Below are 24,697 nucleotides of genomic sequence, written 5' to 3' on the forward strand. Positions count from 1 at the left end.
CACAAAATTGAAATCATTTATCGATCTTTTACAGTGTGATTGATATTTTCATATAATTGTCTTTATACAAATAATTAGTCTTTATACTAATCTTTATTTTGTATGAAATCATAAAAAATTGAAAGTATGTATTAAAAATTTGAGAAAAGAAAGAATGAATAATCTGGAAGATTGTTGGCAAAACAAATATGGCGTCCCTGAATCGAAAGAGTTATTTTAGCTTGATTAATGTATTTATCTGCAACTTTATATATATATTCGTCACTTTTATAAGTGTATTAGATTGTTTTTTTCGTATCAGAACATAATAGCTGTAGAAATCATGTATTACTAAACTCAGAAAGTGTGCATATACTAAGAAATAATTATAATATGACGTCAATGGTCACCAAATCAAAAAATTTTTTCGCTCGATTGGAATGTGTTTAGTATTTTAACATATACCTACTAATCTTAAACGCTTATAATACTAAATAATATATTTATATGTTAAAATTTAAATTTAATTAAATAATTAGAATCTCTATTTCGTCGAAATTTTTAAATAAATTATATATACAAATCTGAAATTATTGAAGAGATAATACAAATTTTGTTTATCATTCATAAATAATGTTAGCAAATTATTCCTTCATTATTAACGCAAATAATGTTCCAAATGTAATTAATGCTCATGAATAAAGGTGATTAGATCATGTCGATCATAAAATAAAAGGTTCGATTAAAAAATTCCGAGGATTTCTTCAAGAATAACTTAGCGTAAACTGAGCGAAAGGTTGCATCAACCTTTCCGAGTCGTTGTATCTGTGTTTATGTATGTGTGTGTGTGTATGTTAGAAATCCACGAGAGACGTTTATCGGCCGATGTACGTGCTTATTATTAAAAGGTTCTGCGTAACGAGTCGCCCGCCCCTCCGCTTTCCCGTTAAGCGTTCGAAAAAGAGAGCTCGCAACGGAAAGTGGTTTTACGAACGTGTATACCTACATACTTTACTTTACTCCACATTCTTTACTAGTCAATTGATCCTTCTGTGTAAATTTTTTTCCTCTCTTTTTCTTTTTTACCGTTTTATAAAAACCTTTTGCATTTTACACTTGTGCAAATAACTTTCGAAAAAAAAAATACAAGAATTTATTTATAGTTTATATATGTGAATTGTAAATATAATAATAATTAAAATATTATATTCGAATATAGATTAGATATATATAATGAAATATATAATTTTTATAAATGTATATATTATATATAAGAAAAAAAATTCTCACAGACAAATAATAATTCCATATTTAATTTTAAAATCATTTATCTTGATACATAATCAGAAATAAATATAATACCGCGTATCACACACAGTAAATGCTGAAAATTCGTCAAATAAATCAAAAACAAAATGACGATTTTAATAAATGATTATAAAAAGACACGCAACACTTGATACATACGTTTGATACCAGCAATATAAATTTCTCCGTTGTTTCGTTGATTTGACAATCTCCGAGTTGAAATTGTAGAGTTTAGAGTTGAATTGATTTACGTGAAAGAGTACAGTGAAAGAATACAAGAAAAACAAGATGAGGAGTGTAGACGCGTAGAAGTCTCTTTGAAAGTCTGAGTATCTTGACCCGTGTCGTCGTAGTCTTTCTGTAATTGTAGTAGTAGTTGTAGGTGTAGAAAGAAATGTATTTGTTTCCTCGTAAAGACGTAGTTTATTACAGCTTTTGGGACACACACAGAAACCTTAATTCTTCGAGTTTCATTTATGTTTTAAGAGTTTATTCCTTCATTCGTAAAATACATATTTCAAAGTACTACGTCCGTTTATTCTATCGTTCATTCGTTCGTTCATTTGAAGTTTTCTCGAACACGATCGTTCACAGACTAAACGTAAGAGAGTGCATTTAAAACGTGATTTGTATAAATGGTAGCAGGATTTCTTGTCTCGGGCAAGTTCAACACCCACGTATTTACGCTAACGTTATAACAAGTATTTCTCAACAGTTCAAATTGTTTCTCTTTCTGCCTTTTCATTTATTTTTCTTTCTTTAAACTCGTAATACTAATTTGATCTTTGGCTTATATTATGGATTTGCGATTGCAATGGATTGCGTTGGTTCGTTGAAAAATGTTCAAGAAATTGTATGATTCAGTGATATGAATATTATAAATTAAAACTATGCGATTGAATTATTATATTTATTAATCGTTAAAACAGTTTCTAGCATTTTTTCTCTTAATTTGTAATATTTATCTTATATTTGATTTATATTTACTTCTCCATCGAATTTTGTGAATTTATCATTTTTTTTAGGTACAATGTATTGCTGATTGAAAAATGTTAACTTGTTTTATGATCTTAATGATTTGATAACACGTTCATTGTTTTAAATTTTGTTAATTCATTGTACTAAAAATCATAAATTAAATGATATTAAGTTAAACTAGTTTATGTCCTAATAGTTACCATCAAAATTAGTTAGAATAATTGAATAGAAAAAATAAACATGTTTTTCTACATATTCCATGTTTTAAAAATTGAATTAGAGTAAATTTTAATTAATTGATTCATTAAATTAATTATATGGACGCTATAAATCGAACACATTTATTATCATCGTTATATACCTATAAAACAAGTTTTTTTTTGTTGTATTCTTTAAATCTTCCAAAGACATTATAGAAAATCATAAATTATACATTATTATTCTAAATGAATAAAAATTCAAATTTATTTGAATCATTACAGATATATTTCTCAATGATCGATCTACCAAGAAACTAGTAAGAGATTTAAATGCACGATATAACGTTTAAATGCTAATGATTGCCGATCTCAAAACATGATAGATATATCACGTGAAAATGAGTAATTGTATCGTACGATGGATATTACAATCTAATCGTTTAATGTCTTTGCGAGTGGTTTTTTTTTCTATCCATTATCTACTGTTTTTTTTTTCAACGAAACGATCGGTTGCATAATGTATCGTAGGATCACGTCAATCAAGACTTTAAGGAAATATGATTCATTCTATAATACTAACTAGAAAAGGTAAAATTATTGAATCGCGATCCGATCTTCCTATTATGTGGAAATAATTAAATTAATGGAAAGTCTCCTAGTTTCTGTTATTTTTCCAATCAATTAAATACCAATATAAGTCATTTCTACTATCTAGAAATTTTTCCAATTCTTACAAATGAGTAATATTTTTTTGTTTATAATAACAATAAAATAATAGTAATCGTCTGTAGAAAGAATAGAAAATTGTCACAACTATCATAAGAAATTTCAAAGTTATCTAACATTTTATGTATTTTCATTTTCTCGTCTTGACAAATAAACATAATTTTTTATAATAATAATAATAATAATAATAATAATAATACGTTTAGTATAGTACGAGGATCAACCGAAAGATCAAAAGCAAATTCTGTTTCCAATTATCATAATGAGATTGGGATTTATCATAAAAAAGAATAAGGACAATTAGCCAAAGACCTGATTGACATTTCTAATTGCTCGGTTACATCTTTGACGTCATTTTACCATCATTGCATATCATGATATTAGATATTGTCTTGATTCTTCTTCGAATAAAAGATTAAAGCTTAAGAAAAAAAAAACAGTAGTTAGAAATAATAACCTTTTCGTTGTTTCCGTTCTTCTCTCATCAATTATCATAATTTTCATTGAATCTTTGATTATGTTATTAGATGTTTATGTTAACATATATGTTAATGGAAAAAGAAAATAAAAGGAAAAATAAAAATGTTGTTAATCTCGAATCTAATCAATCAAGTGTAAATACTACGATGATAATAGCTATGATGATAATGCGATTTAATTCACGTGAATGAATTCACACTTCTATTCAAACTATAAAAGACCATAGATATCTATGTGATTACTTTTTAAAAATCATTAAAAAAATATTTTCTAATCAATTTTTTTTAAATAATATCTTATCGATGAATCTACTATTTTTCTTCGAATTCTAATAAAAATCAAACTTATTTTAAATATGATCAATTCGTGAGAACTGTATCAATTTCATGTCAAAATTTGTCTTTTTTCAGAAACGTTGGAAAACTGTCGAATCAATTTTACGATTTATCGAGTATTGCATCAATTAAAACTATACCTTTTTTTGAAATTTTCATTTGAAATTAGATAATAATATTCGATATTTTATATAAGATCATTTATTCGATTTCTAATGGAAAATGAAAAATGAGAAAAAGAAACATCGATTGAATTCTAATAATAAAATTAGTCAAGTTATTCTAAACATGATAAAATCATTCTTTAAATGATAATTAGCAAAAAAAAAAAAATGAATTTGTTAAAGACGATAAAATCACATTTGTTCATTTCTCACCTTGGATAATCTCACAATAGTCTGCAAAACGAAATACTTGTTGGCCTTTGGGGTTGCTGCACTTAGGCGTTCGAAGAGAATCAATGATATTCAAAGAAGATAATAGAAGAACAAACTGAGTTAACAATGAGAGTCTCGAATAAAAATAAATTTTAAAATGTAAATATTGATAAATGCGTGACCAAGCGTAAATAATAACAATAATAATAATAATAATAAAAAGTATCCACTTAGTCTGATCGATGAAATTTACACCGAAATAATGAAACTTACAATAAAAATGACTTATTAATTCGTAAGTTATCTTGTATGATGGTCTTATCTTTCCTCTCCTGTCTCTCTCGTACACGTACATATACATACGCACAAATATAAAGATAAAAATAGAAAAAAATAGAAAATATTTCTAAATATACCAATGTAAAACAATAATAACACACACGATTACACACGTAGACGTGGGGGCGCGCGCACACACATACGCACTTATTGGTAACACAATAGTTTGATTTCACTTGTCCCGAAGGTAAGATGAAATATTCAACCATTTTCACTTTTGAAACTTAAAACGTAATATATTGTCAAGTTGAGTTGTGCAATGATGAATGTAAAATATCTATGACCCTCCATGACGGTGTGACAATTTATTTATATTTTTAATTTTTTTATATTTCTCGAAAGACAACACATAATCAATTAGATTTTAAATATTAAATAAAATATCTATGATCTTTCTCGTTAAGTTAACAATTTATTTGTTATTTTTAGTGTTGCTTCTTTTAAACGTTTCTATATTATCTTTCTCCCTCTCTCTCTCTCTCTCTCTCTCTTATTAATTTTTTGTTAATGTACTTTGTGAGATTTTTCAAAGAAATAATGGTATCGTGATTATATGAGAATTTGTTAGTTAGATTGTTGGGTAGTCGTGCGAAAAAAGTATTCTATTGCAGGGACTGACTCTCTCTGACTCGATCAGAGAGCTCTGATGGGTTTAATCTCTGTATCCGTGCCAGTCCGTGTACCCTCGAACCAATTTTCTCACGCTTTGTAAATCGCCGACTCGACATTGTCGACTCTCGATATTATCTTTCCATCGAATTGTCTATACAATTATATATATAGATATAGATATATATTTATTTATTTTCTTTTCTTCGAAAAATAATCATAACAATGTCTTCTTATTATATATAATGTTTATATCAAATTTGTGTTTTATTTGAATCGTAAGTTTCAACTGTAATCGAGAAATTTCTCTAATTTATATTTCAATTATTAAAAAATGATAAAATAATATTTTTCAATTCATTAAAATAATGGTCCAATTAGAATAATATTCTTATCATCTTCAGAAAATTATAATAATCATCGTGTTCGATTTTATATCGAATTTTGTCGATATTCTACAAAATTTATTTAAAATTAATACGTTCCAATAGAAAATTCTCTTCGAAAAAAGAAAGAATTATTTTTATTTTTTCATTCGATTCTTCTTATTTTTTCTTTTATTTTTATATCTTTTTTGAGTAAATTCGTTTTTCCTAATCGACTGTTTTTAAAAAAAAAATTCTCTCTCGGTTGCTCACTTAAACGTTGCCAAAATACGTTTCTAATTCCTTCGAAATATTGAAATACTTTTTTAAAGAATCAAAATACGTCTTCTCGATCTCATGATAAAAAAAAAAAGAAAATAACAATAATAATAATAATAATAATAATAATAATAATCGGTGTATACTTTCAGCTCACGTACAACTGAATGAAATTTTTGTGTTCATTTTTATTGATCTTTTTCTTTTGGTTCATATCATTGTCCATCGTGTTTAACAAAATTTCTATGATGAACTAATAGATACACTTAACATTTAAAATAATGAGACATGTGATAGAAGAGGAAACTGATGCGAGACAAAATATATAGTTGGAGATCGTTAGATCGAAGAAACGATCAACATCGATGATGACAACGATAACGATAAGGACGATGTAGCAGAGGACAACAACGACAACAAGGTTGACAACAAATACTACGACGAAGACGACGAAGATGAAGACGACGAGAGACTCCGCACAACGAGATGCACACTGAGAGCTTTGTCTATCGTGTTGACTGTAGGGTTCGTAGGTACGAGCCACTTGACGCTGTTAAAAGACCCTCTCGCAAGAGGGGACCACGTTACGGACGTTTTACTAACCGGGTGATTATGAAAGTGCTCTTTTAAATCTAATTGTAAGTCAAATAACTATCTTTCTTTATAAAATAAATATTTTTCTATTTCAATATTATTTTTTCATTACGAAAAGTAATAAAATTTTTTTATATAATAATATATAATAAGAAAATAATAAATAATAATATATGATATATAATATAATATTTTTATAAAATAAAAATATAATAATATATATAAAATATATAATATAATTATATAATAAAATATTTTAATACATAAAAAGAGTAAATAAATATATGTATGTGTGTGTATATTTATTGTCGTATAATAATCACAAAAATGAATATATTAAATAATAAATATTATGTATTAAATATGTAAATATTTAATTATAGAGAAATAATAAATAAATATAAGAATTCTATAGGAAAATATTAAGAATAATATATATATATATCTCAAGTAACTTACAATAATTAACCATTCATAATCATCATCTCGTATCAAAGAGGTATTCTCTCTAATCAAAAAGATAAGCATTCCAAACATCAACTATCAGAGATTTCTTAGTCAAACATTTGTTTAAAAGTAATAAAACACCACCGGAAGTAAGTAAGGATTGATTGATTGAAACGAAATAAATAATTGGGTGACAAAAAAACCGGATTATTCGAGATATATATATACAATATAAGAGAAGCAATGATTCATCGTCATCCTGGTTAAATTCCAGTAAGCTTGATCATGACAGCGAATCGATAAATAAATCAACAGATCAAAGTGATGTGTGAGCGAACTTAACCGATAGTTATTTCCCAAAGGAAATATTTATTTGATCGATTCAATAGATCCCTTTTCCACGAAGGATTAAAAAAAAAGGAACGAAAGATGATGCTTGTCATCTATCGTCCAAGGATTTTCATTGATTGTTTTCTTTAATACATTGTTCAGAGTTAGAGACTGTTTTCTGTGAAATATGATTTAACGTCAGTTCTATTCACATTTTAGGAAATTGTGTGTATATTATTTATACAAGACTATTATTTATTGAGTTTGTATTTTTTTTTTCGTTGTAAAAAACAACGAACTCCCCAACAACAACAAGAACAAGAAAAAATATTTAAAAAAACTGGTATGTGTACTTACGTATGCACGTAAGAAGTTATACTTCTTTAGCGTACCAAAACGAATATAACCTCAATAACCTCAAAAATAACTTCAAAATAAAAAGAAAAATATCCAAATATAGATATCAGTTCACACTAAATATAAAAGATATATTGAATTACTTTATCCGTCAACGGTCATAGCACGGTGACAGTACTATATCCCGCCTCGATCATTTAAGTCAAGCAGCGCTGAGTACGATTAGTACTTGGATGGGTGACCCGCTTGAGAAAAAAAAAAGAGGAAGAAGAAGAGAAAAGACGACTAACTTCATGCCGTAAATTTGAAATCGCTTTGCCGCGCATCGTTAAATACCGACAAACTTCGTGGTGTCGATTTTACCATGTCGCTTGGAAAAAAATCACTCCCATCACATTTTTCCAAAAACGCGCCAAAAGAAGTATAACCTCAAAAACGCGCCAAAAGAAGTATAACTTCAAAAACGCGCCAAAAGAAGTATAACCTCAAAAACGCGCCAAAAGACGTACAACCTCAAAAACGCGCCAAAAGAAGTATAACTTGAAAAATAAAAAAATTGATCGCGATTCAGATAAATAACATCGATGGAAAAGTTATCATCGAAAGATACACGTTGGTGTGTTCATATTGGTATGACACTAGAGCAGCAAGTTGAGGAGGAGGCCATGTGGCAAAGAGAAAAGGTAAAACGGTCGTTTGCTTTGGAGAGAAGGCAGATGGAGAGAAGAGAGAATTTCCTTTTGCAGTTCCATAGCATGCTATGTGTGTACGCTATAAATAACTTGGCAACCTCCCAGAGAACGGAAAGTAGTTCGCCTTCGAGTTCCGTAACGAATTCTCGGGATTGCTTTCTGGATCGGTAGCCATTCGCAACGTTAACTTGCTTCGTGCCGATTAATTAATCCTTAAGACATGACCGGACACTAACTTGTTACTTTAACTTCCGTACTTTTATCTCTTTCTCACTCTTTCTCTCTTTACATTCAGTTTGTATTTAGTTGCATAAAGTTGCACTGAGTGTTGCATTTAATTGTATTTAGTTATATAGCATTGGATTGTGTTCAGTTGCATAAAGTTGTAATTTGTGGTTTATCGATTGTATATTTAATTGTATCGGTAAAACATATGTCAATGTTGAGTGATATAGTTTGAAGTATTGAGTAGTAAAATATTCAGCAGTAAGAGTCAAAGAGCTAATAAGAAATAGCAAAATTGTCAATATTTTTGATATCTATATGCAAATAATAGTGAATAGTATTTTATTCGGTATTTGATATCTAATAAAACAACGCTAATGTTTTACTTTTAATAAAACAATACTAATAATTTATTTTCAAATAAAAATATTATATTTTTGTATTAAAAAAAAAAAACAATATACCGTTACTGTATGTATAGGAAACCGACGAGAGTGTTTTTCGAATCAATGATATAGAAAAATACTTTCTATTGTTTATTTAATCTACTAATAAAATAATATTGTTTATTATAGATTTAAATATAAAATATTACAAATTTCGACATTACTTTATTATCCAATAATCCAATATAATGTATAAGTCACTATTACAATATTAAAGGGTTAAGAGAAGATGAGTACTTCGATAAGGAGAAAGAAAAAGATAAAAAAGATAAAAAAGATATAAAAGATATAAAAGATCGTGGGAGCAGAGCTTGGAATCGCCATACCTTAAGAGATCGGTAGTACTCGGAAGAGATTATCTCAGAGGTGTAATTCGAACGTGGTGAACGCATAAGTTATATGAATCGTACAAACAGGGGGTAGAAAGAGAAGAAGGATAAAGAGGAAGAAGAGGAGAAGAAGGAGGAAGGATATGTAAGAGTAAAAGGAATGAAAAATAAAACAGATAAAGAAAGATTTATGAAAAGGATCAACAAGATTTCGACATTGATCTAAATTTGTGTTGCTAACCAATTGCAAAATATTTCTTTACAGTCACAATACATTCTGCCTCTTTCTCTCTTTCCCTCTCTCTCTCTCTCTCTCTCGCTTTTTTTCTTTTTAAAAATCTTACGTCAAGATAAAAAAATTGATTCCTATTTAAAAAATTACTAATTGTTACTTAGAAATTTATTATTCTGTTCGAGGTCGGAATTGAAATTCTAAAAATGATTACTAATCAAAGATTAATTTGCATTAGTTTTAAAATACTTTTTTTTCGATTCAATTTTTATGTACTTAATTTCTTTTGAATTACCTAAAGATTAAAAAATGATTTGTCAAGATAATTAAAAGACGAATAAAAATTTCGCCAATGGTACGTGACCGAACTATGCAAGTATTTTCTAACGATCCTTTTTCATCCTCGTATTACTACGCGCGAGTCATTTGTTCATTGAAGAAGTTGGAAGTCTCTTACACGTTAATTCATTACTTTTTTTTAATCAAAAGTATCAAGATTATTTTCGTTTAAATAAAAACACGTTGATCTAAATTAATCCTTATCCGTGTGATCGATAATTCGAAAAAAATAAAATCAGTTACAAATTTCTATCATTATGAAAGTACGGAAAAAAAAAGAAAAAAAAATAATTATTTTCCTAATAACAAATATAATAATATCAACTGTTTATACGATCTATAGATCCCGGATTAACAAAATCAATAATTCACCCCAAAAAAAAAGAATCTTTCCGTAAGTATCGAAATTGAACAATGCATTCCTATTAACACTAAATTTACCATACCAATCAAAATGACTGATCTTGCAATTTCAATTTAAAATTCTTACTGCATGTAACATTTTTTTTTCCATAATGATATCATAACTTTTGTAGCTATAACTAAAGAATCAGTTATATGAACTTTATACTATGTTATATATATATATATTCGTAAGAAAAATATATTTTTTGCTATTTTGTTATTTTTACCTCGCTAAACACTTTTTTTAAAGACCAGTCAGTCATTTTGATTAGTTTTTGTAGAAATAGGTATATCAAAATAGCCTGGGGATAAATCTAGTGTTAAATTCCAATCATAGTTATTTTAATTCTGTCATTATGAAAACAACTGAAATAGAAAGTTCCTTTTAGGAACGATGAATGATTTCAAAGTTCGAACAAGTTTATCCTTTCTCATAATCGAATCGCGGATGAAACACGAGCCCCTCTTCTCGTATACGACGTCGTATTCGTGTCCGTCAGCGGGTCAAGATCACGTTACAATGACGTCGACGTAATAACGAGTGTGCAAAAGAGAGAAAGAGATATATAGGATTAGAACGTATAGCAAGCAAAGACCAAAAGACTTTAAGGAACACATAACACATCTGATATCTTTCCTTCTCTATCATATCTATATAATATCTTTATCTTTATATATATATTTTTTTTTAATCTTAAACGAATGAAGCAACACTCGTCCTCGTCCTCGTGCTGCTCGTCCTCGTCAATTCGCCACCACACAGCAGTATTTTTCTTTCAACATCGTAGCGTATCCATCCGCTATGTGTCACAGAGTACAAAACACAGCAGTGGAGGCACAGCACGGTGTCGAAAGCAAACGACGACAGTGGCAAAGAAACAATTGAGCCGAATTAAAGGGACAATTATGATGAAGAAGACAAGGAGGAAGGTTTATATATACAAAGAACACAAGCAGACAGCTGGGGACAGCGACACATACTTATTCTCTCTCTTTCTCTCTCTTTCTCTTTCTCTCTATCTATCTTACTAACTTTTCGACTACTATCATCATCATCATCTTTACCGCGTGAGCACAAGCGTGCTAATATTCAGGGTGAGAACGATATAGACGCGATCTTGTTTCGTTGGACACGTCATTCTTCTCGATCAGTACGAGGAATCACGCTATTTCTCTCTCTCTCTTTTTCTTTCATTGTTTCTTTCTTTTTATCCTCATTTTCGTGCACGTATTTTATATTTCATTTTATTTCAAAATTGTATATAAGAGTTATTCAAAATTTCATACAAGTATATATTGTAATCAAATAATTGAATTTATATTAATACATTGAAGATTTATAGAATTGTTATAGACCGATATATTTATTGGGTTAATATATTTAAATACTTTTCTTTTTCTTTTTTTTATCTGCCAGTACTTTTAATAAAATATTACTGATCAGTATTGCAATGATCGAAATACACGAATAATCTATATTAATAATACAATATCAACTGTATACCCTGTATATGTCGATATAAAACTTGATTCAACCCTGACACATTACTATCCCAATTAAAAATATCATTAACATCTATTTTTCTCATATATTTTCCAACATATTATCCAAAGAAATATTGAAAAATATCGATTAAATACAATCTAATTAATATATCCTCAATATACAAATGATATATAGTATAGATAAAAAAAGAAAAAAAAAAGAAGAAAAATAATTAAATAAAATTACTAAAAAAAAGATACACTTACCTTGATCGAAAGATTATCCAATGGACAAAGCAAACCCCGGCAAGATACGAATTAAAAATTGTAAATGGAATGTTATGAGGGTGGTTGGTAACTACTATATATATAAGAATTGTCTTATGTGTCTTCTTAGACGTCTCCTCGAACACGTTCGACTTTCTTCTGACCGCGGCGTCGCGACGTTCCGCGTCTAATATAGAGACACCTCGCAACGGGTGTTCGCCGTCGGCGCTCTACCACCACCACCCCATTCGTATTTGTATTCTCATATGTATTGGTAAATTTTATTTGTATTAGTATTCATCTGTTCGTCAACGCCTTCGTAAAAACATACCCTTTCATTTCACCCATATCTCTTGTATGTAACTATGTATCCATCTATCTATCTATCTATCTCTTTTTTTCTTTATACACCCCCTGTTGGGTTCATCTATAGTTTAGTATTTTTACTCGCTCGTTCGTTCATCCTTAACTTCCTTGATTCGTTTTTTCCAACCCCTTATTTCTCTCTTTCAACTACTCACCCCTTACTTATCCAACCCTCACCCTTCAATTCACAAGCTTCTTCTTCTTCTCTTTTTCTTGGTCTTGGTCTTCTGCTTTGAACTCTATCGTAGTCTTCGTGGCACGTTGATACTAGATGGGAACCTTAATTGTAGTTGTCATGATAGGCAGAAATAGAAATCGCCAAGCAATTTTCCTTATCTTCTCTTTCTCTTCTCTTTTTATTTTATATTTTTATCATATATATATGTATATATGTAATTCTTTTTTTTTCAGTAATGAATAGCTAGAAAGTGTTTACTGTACTACCTTTTACTCTACCCCTTTTTTATCATTTCTCACAGTATCCTTTCATCTGAAAACATTATTTTACATTCTATCCATCTCTCTCTCTTGATTTATTAATATTTATATTTATTTAAAATGAAGAAATCGTATCTTCTTTTCATGTACCTATCTTTTTCTTTTTCTTTTTCTTTTTTGCATGATCGTAGCTCTAACACAAGGATACCCAAGGTAGGATCTAACATAACGTGGGCGTACAACTCGTCAATGAACCGACGAATGATAACCGACAATTTTAGGAACAGTCCACGTGGATCAATCAAATCTAGTCGTTTCTTGCTTTTCCTGGACACGTGGCAAGAAAGAAAGATACTTGAAAATACATATAGGTATTACAATTTTCTTTTATTATTATTATTATTATTATTATTACATAAAATTTCTTCTTTTTTCTTTTGGTTCTTCTCATCAATCCTTATAATTTTAGATCCGTATCTGGATGATGGAAATTGTTGACCAATCAATTGTCGGTCAAAATTTCAATTCTAAGATATGTTGTATATGTTATTAAAAATTATATAAATGTGATTAGAATAGAGTATGTTCAAAAAATTTCAAAATGTATATAACCTATATATGTATATAAAATTTAAAAAAGTAAATTTATTTATCCGACAAAGACAAAGTAATTACTCAATAAAATTAAATCTTATATACAACATACATAAAGTTAACCTTGAAATCATTTAAAAAATTATTAAAAACATGTCTCAAAAATAGTAGTACTTTCTGTATGAAAATTAGAAAAAAAAAATTTAATATGCATATAAAAATTTATAATAAAGTTCGAATTAATCGGATTGAATTAACTTGTAAGTAAACGTAAGTATTTTGGATTTTTGGGTTCGTTTCCGTAGTTTTTGCGGGCGTGTAAAATTCTTGGCCAAAGGAAGATAACATTTGAGAAGAATAGTTGACCTCGCGAGCAAAGACCCGACATACAGAGCGCAACGCGTTTATATTTATTTTTCTCTTTTTCTCTATTTCTCTTTCTGCCCTCTTTCTTCTTTATTTTTCAAGAAAAGAAAAAAAAAGGCAAGAGAAAGAAAGAGAGAGAATGCTCTCCTTTCGTTTTCTTTCTACCGTCGCGCTGCCACGCTGTCTAGGAAACAACCACCACCAACGACGGTTGTTGCTTGCCACCTCTCTTTTCTCTCTCTTTTTCTCTTCTTATTATTTCAAAACATTATTTTCATATTTTATTAAAAAAATAAAAACCTAACTTATACACTATATATTACATTACGCCAATATTTCATAATTTTTTCTTTTTTTTAAATTAATAAATTTGAAACAAATTCCACGATAAATGTTCTTATCTGAATAATTTCTAATCTAATCGATTATAGAAAATATTTTTATTAACTCGAACGTACAATTAATTAACAATAACTACGTATTATTATTTAATTAATAAAATTAAATGTAATTATTAAATTTAATATTAATTCTATTTTTATAGTTTAATATTAATTCTATTTTTTTAATTTCAGATTAAATTTAATATTAATTCTACAACGCGTGTGTGTATGAGTCATAAAATTATTTTTAGTCGAATAAAACCAAATCAGGAAGCAATAGCCACGTCAAAAAAGATTCTTTTGTGGTTGTTGGAGAAAGAAAGAAACATGGTAGAGAAAAGATTTAAGGCGCGGGTCACGTGCCAAACGTAAAGAAGAATCGTCTTTTGCCTTCAAGAACTTGTACGTAAGACAGAAAGAGATAAAACATACAGTGTTCGAGTTATGTAGGCACATTTCGTATTACGATCGCACGGTTCTTTCGAAACGAGTATAGAATGTTTGGAAAGGAATTGAATGAGACACGAGTCCTCTCACACAAATCCTCTCACACAATTTCTCTCTTTCTCTCTCTCTCTCTTTCTCTCTCTCTTTCTCTTCCTCTCTTTCTTTTATTCTTCATTCAACTTTTGTCTTCGTCTTGTTTCTTTAAAGGAATCGGGAGATATAGAAAGAAAAAAAAAATGTCATCCTTGTTTTAAATGGATAATAGTCTTTCAGAGAAACAGTTTACAGTTATGAGAAAGAAACGAGTTGTGTCTTTAAAGTAGATCAAAAATGGACGATTTCTGGTATCGTATTGTATTTATTTATAAGAGAAAAAGAAAAAAAGTAACAGTCACATTTCGTTAGGTCAAATAACAAAGTGAAAACTTTCTTATTTTATCTTCCTTTTTCTAATACTTATATGTGATTATTATAATCATCAATGAAAATTTAGCACAAGTTTGAGAAACAATCATTTTAAATCAAATTACAAAATGTTTCCTCTTTCTTCTTCTTCTTTTTCTTTTACTGGTACTAATAATCATTATAATAATTGATGAACATTTTACACAGTCAAATTGCAAAATAAAAGCTTCCTTGTTTCTCTTATTTTTCTGTTATTAATAATCATCATAATCATTGACGAAAATTTAGCAGAAATTTAAGAAACAATCATTATAAATCAAATTACAAAATGTTTCCTTCTTCTTCTTCTTCTACTTCTTCTAGTGCTAATAATCGTAATCATCATAATCGCAATAATAATTGATGAACATTTAACACAAATCTCAAAAGTAAACAATTTTATTTAATTCCAATAACAAAATAAAAACTTTCCCTATTATTATTATAATTCATAACTCGTAATATAAAAATTACCGATAAAAATGATCAATACTCTATAAAAAAAAAAAATAGATCCCCCCTTTCGAAAACAATGAAATCAACAAAAGATTCGTTGTTAACGGCCACACCTCGGAAGTTTACCTTCTCCAAACAGTTCCACCACCAACTCTCTCATTCTGGTGGACACCATGGTGCTTGCTCGATTCCTCTTCCTCCTCCTCCTCCTCCTCCACCATCACCACCACCTCCTCCACCACCTCCTCCTCCTTCTTCTTCTTCTTCTTCTTCTTGGTTCGTTTTCTGTTCGTTATGATGGCGTACTGGCGACGATTTCTTGGTAAGATAAGGGACACTGCATTTTCTTTCTCTCTTTCTCAACTGACTCGCACCTGCGAATCTTCTCTTCTCTTTCTTCCCTTCTTGTTAGATCGAAGGAAGAAAGAGAAAAGACGATAATGGACTGTCTCCACTTCGGATCGTTGCCGATCCAAGCAAGCAAGCAAGCAAGCAAGCAAGCAAGCAAGAAAGAACGCTGAGTTGTGCTAAGGGCGAGAAAGAGAAAGAAAGAGAGCAAGATAGAAGAAAACTATACGTTCTCCAGTCCAAGGACTTTCGATCGTAAAGCTTTACGATCGTTGGTAGTTCTTTCTAGATCGAATCGATGGATAGTAATATGTGTGTGTGTGTGTGTGTGTGTAAGAGAGAGAAAGAGAGAGAAACAGAAATCGAAAAGTTGCTCATTCGAGGTAGTCTCATCGAAGGTGCCAAGCAGTCTACGAGTAGCTTGCACCGTCGTGCCACTCTTCTCAGCAAAAACTAGCCGCATCTTGGAGAACGCAATCTCGAGAGAACCTGTGTTCCAACTCTTTCAGATCGTTTCATACGTAAGAGAAAGAGAAAGAGAGAGAAATATAGATAATAATTCTCTCAGAGATTACTTATCCTTTCATCTCGTTTTCCTATTAAATTGTATTTTCCAGAAAATGTATATTTGATTATGTTAGTCGTGACAAGTGGATAGAATATAAGAATTTAAATTGTGAAATTTTCAATTCGCCAAATCCATTCCATTAGAATTGACTTGTTATTTTTTTCGCAAATTTTGTGTTCTTCCTAAAATGTATATTTTCTCGTTTTACAAATGAACAAATATGAATTAAAGAAAGATAACAAAATAATTCTATTATAACGTCTCATTTCGTTATTTAATTTTGTTCTTAAATTGTATCCAAAAATATTTTAACGTTCACAATAAATGAAATAACAAATTTAACCGTGTAAGTGAAAAAGAAATAATAAATGAATTCCATTACAGTACCCCGTTCTCTCTTTCATTAATTTCGTTGTTAAATTGTGTCTACGATGGATAAAAAAAAACAGAAATACGAATTAACTGTATTTAGTAAGGGTGAAAGATAGAAAGAGAAAAAGAATAATTTCATTAGAGTACCCTAGTTCGTTCATCATCTAATCTCGTTGTCAAATCGTGTCCATAACAAAACATCCATTTTAATGTCGACACCAGATGGAAAAATCTAGAACATAGTTGATATCATACTCAACAGGAATTTCGTAAGAAAACGATGTAAGTATATATATATTTGTAAGTATCTATATGCTTACATACACATATATGTATACACGTAAGAAAGCTTGAATGAATTTCTTCGAAGTTAGGAAGAGAGACACAAAGATCTCTTCTATTTCTTCTTAATGGAAAGATCTAGAAAGTAAATAGTCTAGTCAACATGAAAGAAAGAAAAAGAAAGAGATAGTGGGGGAGGATAGGGGTAGGGGTGGGGAGTGGGAGGGGGGTACGGAACGGAACGAACGAGGTTACAACGAGAAACGAGAGGGAGGTTACAACGAACAATATTCTTAGTATCGTCCTGTAGGTATATGTAATAACTAATGTAAGTAAATACCTAGTAAATATATGTACACCATAGTTTTATGCATATGCGTATACATATATATATGTAAGCAACATATGTGAAAGAAGAGATCCTGCAGGATGATAAGAACACGCGTGAAAAATCTTTCTAAGTAATCGTTTAAACAACTTGTGTGGTTTTTCCCACGTGTTCGAATGCTACTCTCTCATTTACTTTGGTATCTAGTTTAATTTACTATTTACAAAGTTATTTCGCTAATTCGTCTTACATTAGAAGAATAATATATGGTAAAGAAAGAAAAAAAAGAGAAAAAGACAAATAACACAAATTGTTTCCAACGAAATGAGGAGGGAGGGGGTGGGGGAATTCAAATGTATCTATTAGAAAATAATCATTCTCGAAGAAGTTTACTTTAAGATTCATCATCCTATGAATGATTCTTCTTTTTTTTGTATGGTATACATACAATACATATATGTATTGGATTACGTAATAAGTTAATAATGTTGGAATTTTTCATAATTTGTATTTAAATAAATAAATAAAATATTATTATTATTCCATGTGTTGAAAATTTTTTTATATTTTCTATATTTAAATAAAAAAAAATAATATATATATATGTTTCCAAATAAAAATAAATTTCATATATGTATATATCGGTAGCATTATTCATTTTTATTGAGAAAATTTTAATATTTAATATAATCTAACATAAATAAAAAATGTACGTGGCCTCTCCATTCGCGATAGAAGTGAAATCGTTTTATCATGTGGAAAATATAATCAATTGATTCGTGTATACACGTGAATGTTCCATAAAATTGTACATCGTCATACTTACTAGATTTTTGCTTGAGAACTCTCTTGACACATAATGTGTTAAGGATAAAGAAAATTTTTAAATAAATACATTAGTTTTTCCTTAATTACATATTCAATGAATTTAAATTAAGTGCCTTATTTATAACAAGTGAATTAAATAAATACGAAAATAATCTACAGGAAATACCCGTACCTTATAATCGTATATGTTGGTATAATAAAGGGAACACCCGATTTTTTTCATGTCTATTAATTGGTTATTAAAATATTTAAATATTTTTTAAATAACAGAATCAATTGAATACCCATTAAAAATAAGAATAATACAAAATACATTTGTTTCACGCAAAATTACATATCTATTATTAATATACTCGTAATATTAAGTAATTTCTAACTGATATTTTATTAAAATAAAAATTTCAAACTCAAAGTCATCACTGATCGGAAACGTTCAAACAAATGTATTTTAGTTTAAACAATCCTAAATATTAATAGAATATATTAGAGTGTTCGATATATCTTAAATGATTGTTAATTAATCGGAGAAAATGTATATTTTAGTTTAAGAGCACGGAGTATAAGTTCGATGCACCGTTTTCTTCAAAATCCACTGTTAGACTGGTTCGTTGTCATCTGTGAAAGTCAAACAAATTTCTTTTATTGATTGTTAGATTTATACGATTTTTCGAAAGCTACATATGTGTAAAGTAAATAAAATAACGTGATAAATAGAATTTATTCTTCTGAAAGTCATATATAAACAAAAGTTAATAAAAGGAATATTAACTGACTTTCATAAAGGACAACGAGGCATTTTAACGGAGGATTTTGAAGAGAACGGTGCACCGAACTTATATTTCGTGCTTTTAAACTACGATATACATTTCCTTCGATTAATTAATTAAAAATCAATGAAGGTATGTCGAACATTATCGATTCTATCTCACTTACTCTCTCCCTATTCTGTGTTCCGTCTGTTTTCATATCGTTTCATAAAATTTTCTGATTACCGTCACCTACAAAATTTCATTATAAAAAGAGAAAAAAAAACAAATTAACATCTTTATGAAAAATGTACCTTTTGAAAATAATAGAAAATTATGATTATTAATTATCAACCAATAATTCGATAAAATGAATAATAAAATTTGTCGTATGTTGTTACGTGCTAAAATACATCTCGTCGAGTGATTCAGAAGATTGTGACGCATTAAAATCTTACGGACGAGACGAAATCCCGGAACGTTGTATTCTTTTTCTCTCTCTTTCTCTCTCTCTCTTTCTCTTTCTATCTTTCATACTCATTAAACGATTAAGTCGATTCATTCGTAGTACGGTACGACATGGAAGACTTTTAATTAAAATCGTGACGTGTCTTTGGTAATTCCATTCCTCTCTCTCGATCGTTTACTTTATTTTTAAATTCCTTACTTTTTCTCTTCATTTTTATCTTATCTACCTTCTTTATCTTTGTTTTACATTAACGTTTAAATATATTTATATAACATGTATCTATTTATATTAATTTATTTGATTATTATTTTATTGAAATGATGACATTTTTGCGTTTAATTTTTTTGTATTTATTTTATACTGACATGTGTATATGTTTGTATGTATGTGTATGTGTAAATTTTATTAATTTATTTCTTCATATATATTTATATTTATATATTTATGTATTTATATGTAATAATTAGATTAATATTTGAATAATATTAGAACATTTTGATGCATTGTTTTTAAATTTGAGTTTGTTGTGTTTTTATATATATATCTGTATATGTGTGTGTTGTATGTGAATAGACATGTGTAAATTTATCTACTTGATTAACGTATACCCTTTCTCCTAGTAGGTATTCTATTTATCTATATACATATATCTTATTTCTTCTCACACAGATAATTGGGTCAATTGAATTGTAGCGGGAATAAACGCACAATGTCGTACGACTTATTCTCCGTCTTATTTTATTACAAAGATCGATTAGATAGATCTCGTCTTTATTGATCTACTACAAGATATTAAAATAGAATTATTTTCTATAGAAGAATAAATGTATAAAATAAGATCCTGATCGTCATCGAAGAAGGATGGATCATCGAATGACGTATCAAATACTTCGTGGAAATCGTAAGTGAGAAACAGAAAGAGAATGAGAGAGATATGTTTATTTATGTTTTCATTAAAAACTAATAATAACAAAATATGATTTATTTTAACTGACGTAATCTGATGACGTCGAACGTGTTTATACCGTCATTTATGATCAATTATCCTTATATGTATACACATACAATGTTTGTATATATATTTATAAATATGTGTACTTCTTGGTTATATTACTGCATTATAGTTTGTAGATCTATTATTAGAAAATAAATATAATGTAACAGTATAAATGTAAAATAACATAATATTATTTAACAAAAATATTGAAAATTAAAATTAAATAATGATCAATTTAAATAAAAAAAAATGTCAAATATTTGTCTTCTCTTTTATCGAAATAAAAATAAAAATTATTTGTAAAATAACGTTGATATGTTGCGATATATAATATACTGTATATTTGTTATAACATATTGTTATGAAAAAATGATAATAAAAAACATTTATATATCGTCTTTTTAGATGTTTCAACAACCCTAGTGAAAGACACGATATCTTTCTTCGAGAATTGACGATAATGAGTATTACGATGGCGACGACAACACACAATGACTGGAAAGAAAATATTAGATCCATCTCTTTTTCATTCGTTGCGTCAGAACAGTGCTAAAATAAGTGAGAGAAAGAATAAGAACAAAATAATATTGACCTTCTATTCTGATGTGCTTTTTATCGAAACGACACATGTCTAAATTGAAACGATTGATATTAGAAGATGATGAAAAAAGAAAGGAAGAATGAAAGAGAATATAATTATTAATCTCGTGTTTCATATTGTTCAATGTAATCCACGTTAGTTTCTTTCTAATGAAAAATTTCTTAACAAGTGATATCTAACTAATCTTATTTCTAAAACAAACCTTCAGTTAGAAAAAAAAAAGAAAATAAAAAGTGTACTTAATCTTGCAACTTTAATATCATATTTTTCGTATGATTGTTTTTTTTCTTTTTATTTAAGGTCACATCATGAATTGTAAAAATATAAGGAAGAAAATAATAATAATAATAATTATTATTATTATTATTATAAATGAAAGAGATGATTCAAGTATTCAATTCATAGTTCATATTCGTGTTTTTAAACTGGTACCTTTATTGCCGACTTCGTTTGTGCTATGAAACACACACAGACACATACACGCACACACTTCCCACGACGCGATTATATAATATGTTTTATTTATTTGCCTTTTGTACATTACAAAAAAATTCACAGAAAGTTATTCTTTTTTTCCCCGTAAAGTATATCTATGTATGTATATATATATATATATATATATACCTACATAAGTATATACTTTTACGCGTGTTATCGAATTGTATATAAATCCTGTATATATTTATATTTGTATGTATGTATGTATGTACGTATTTATGTATGCATGCATATAGAGCACAAATCTGAGAGTCTAAATTGATTTGCAATTGACTGAAACATTCGTCGACTTTTAAACGTTTACATTATCACCTCCTCTTTCCTCCTCCTCCTCCTGCAACTCTTCTTCTTCGTTTTCTTTTTCTATGTGTATATATACAAACACGCGAATATCCCCTATAAATTAAATCCTAGATATACGTAATAAACGTATTGCTAAATCATCATCATCATCATCATCATCATCATCATCGATCCCGTTCTCATTGATCATCTTAATTTTATTGATAATATCCTGAGGAAAGATCTTATCAACTAAACCACCTGTACAGGGCCGTACTTATGATAAGGTGCAAGCTGAGGCCTCACTCTCTCTCTCTCTCTCTGTAGAGTTACATTTTTAAAATCTTATCCTTTACAAAAATGTGTGTTTAAAAAACATAGCCTAATAATAATACATACATATATATATCAATGCAGCGTTATATTTATATTTTATAGAAACAAGTTATTATGAAATATAATATCTTAATTCTTACTTTCAATAAATTAAAAAAGAAAAATAAATAAATAAATACAAATGAATTCGATTAATTGAAATAATGAATTTATATTTCGAAGGCCTCATAATAATGATGTGCGGTTAGGGCCCCAAAAAGTATAAATACGGTTCTGCACTTAAGACCATTCTCTTTTCCTATAGAGAGGCCTTTATAAAGGACTTGTTAATCATTTTTATCCTTATTTTTATTATTATTATTATTATTTTAATTATTATTACTATTATTATTATATAATATTATTATTATTATTTATATTATTCTTATAGTATTTAACTTTTTATTTAATCTCCGAATTTTTTCGTTAATTCTCAAGCTCTCTTTCTCTCAGAAGTATAAGCTGTCCTTTTTTGAGATTGATATCCGTGATAAGTATCAAATTGAATATACAAAAAAGATAAAAGGCAGGTTCACAAGAGATTTTTAATTGTGACTGAATTGTGTATTTTATATATACAGGATGTCGCAAAAAATGTTACCACACTTTGACTGTTTATAAGGTATTTATTAAATATCGTACAATTTGCGTTCAATGTTTCAAAGTGTTTTAAAATGTTTCAAATTTTCAAATTAGTGGTAACATTTTTTTACGATACCTTACGATACATACATACATACGTATATATGTATGTATATGTATATAAATATTAAGGATCATTTGAAAAATTCGCGACTATTTTTTTAAGAATAAAATGTATTTATTCCTAAAAAAAATCCATTACAAAATTGCGCGAATTTGTCAAACGACCCTCAAATGTATGTGTATTGTTACTTGGCAAAATGAAGTTGTACAATGCGAGTACATAGAGACACAGTATCGATAAATATTTGTATATTGTAATTATATAAATATCACCCACACAGATACATACCTACATATACAATGAATCACAAGTGTATTCGTATCTGGCTCCATTGTAAATTTGAAATAATTGATATTTACTTGTAATGCAAACTTTTCAAATTCCTATAAAGAAATCTATTTTAAAATTATTAAACTTTTAACCTATTATAAATATTATCAATTATTTAAAATTTATAGTGGAAGCGGGTACGAATATTCCTGTAACTCTCTGTATATACGTTCAAACATACAAACGTACGTATCTTACACATCAGAGCACACTTTATGGATGGAGTTGTTCGTAATAGTTTTGCCCGTATATATTTAATGAGATTATGTATATAATATAAATAAAAAAATTGCAATTTATACGTATGTATATATATATATAATTTAATTGTTATTATTTATTATATATATAATTTATCATTACATATATAATTCTTAAAATTATTATTCAAGATCATGGAAATGACGCTTAGGATGTAAGAAACGAAGATTCTTTTCGTGTTTAAATCTTCGAGGTCGTTTGAAAAAGATTTGTTCGTTTGTTTTGTTTTGTTTTTTTTCGATGCAAAAGTAGGAAAATAGCGAACAAGACCCAGCGTCATTTTTGTTTTATAATCTTGATCTTGCATCGAATCGTAAAAGATATTTTCTTTGTTGTTTTTTCAATGTCTCATCAATTATACAACATTCGTTAGAATAATTTCTTCCGATAATTAGGACGGAAAAATCGACGATAGTGTATTTTAAAATCCGCCTATACAATATATCTATCAAATTTGCCACGTTAAATATTGGGCATCATCATCTGTTTTATTTTTTTTATATTTTATTTGTGTTAAAGTTTCATCAATCAATGACAAATTGTTTTCGATAAATGATCGCGTTATTTGTCTCCTCTTTCTTTATATATTTTATTTTACTTTTTTTTTACCATATATATTTTACCAAATTAGATCACTTATAGAATGTATGTACATGTGTGTATACATGTATGTATGCATGTATTGCAAATACCGAAGGAAGAGAGAAAGAGAAAGAGAGAGAGAAACAGAAATTTCATTCGATTCATTTCTTTTTTTCAATAGCATCCAACCAAAACAGACAAAAATAAAATTAGAAATCAAATTCTATAATTTACATATTGTATACATATATGTTTCTATTTTTTTGTTCTTATTCTGTTTCGTATTCATAAGTACGAGTTACGCAACGTTAGTATTTATTTCTCTTCGATATCCCTCTTTTTTAATTCTGTTTTTGTTTTCCTATCTATATAGATCTATTTATGTTTTAGAGAAAGAGAAAGAGAGAGAGAGAGAGGAAGAGATTCGCGAAAGAAATTATTCCTAAATAGTATACACGATCGTTCGTTCTTGGTTTTTAATCGGGGGGGCTGAAGAAAAAATAATCA

At 28.4% G+C, this 24,697-nt stretch overlaps 1 protein-coding gene across 4 annotated transcripts in view; it reads right to left on the minus strand.

Annotated features, from left to right (window-relative positions):
* LOC122520628 (ion transport peptide-like) overlaps positions 1-12,275 on the minus strand; it is a 36,222-nt gene extending 23,947 nt beyond the window's left edge. For 2 of the 4 annotated variants that reach the window (XM_043640785.1, XM_043640786.1), the window contains exon 1: positions 4,384-5,095. The gene's annotated coding sequence lies outside the window, so the exon portion shown is untranslated. Of the gene's footprint in view, positions 1-1,446; positions 1,883-4,383; positions 5,096-12,123 lie in introns of those variants that run through there. The other 2 variants (XM_043640788.1, XM_043640787.1) reach the window with 2 other exon arrangements.
* Positions 12,276-24,697: the final 12,422 nt, after the last annotated feature.

The sequence above is a fragment of the Polistes fuscatus genome, unplaced genomic scaffold (assembly GCF_010416935.1).
Source record: "Polistes fuscatus isolate 324 unplaced genomic scaffold, CU_Pfus_HIC Scaffold4, whole genome shotgun sequence".
Taxonomy (NCBI): domain Eukaryota; kingdom Metazoa; phylum Arthropoda; class Insecta; order Hymenoptera; family Vespidae; genus Polistes; species Polistes fuscatus.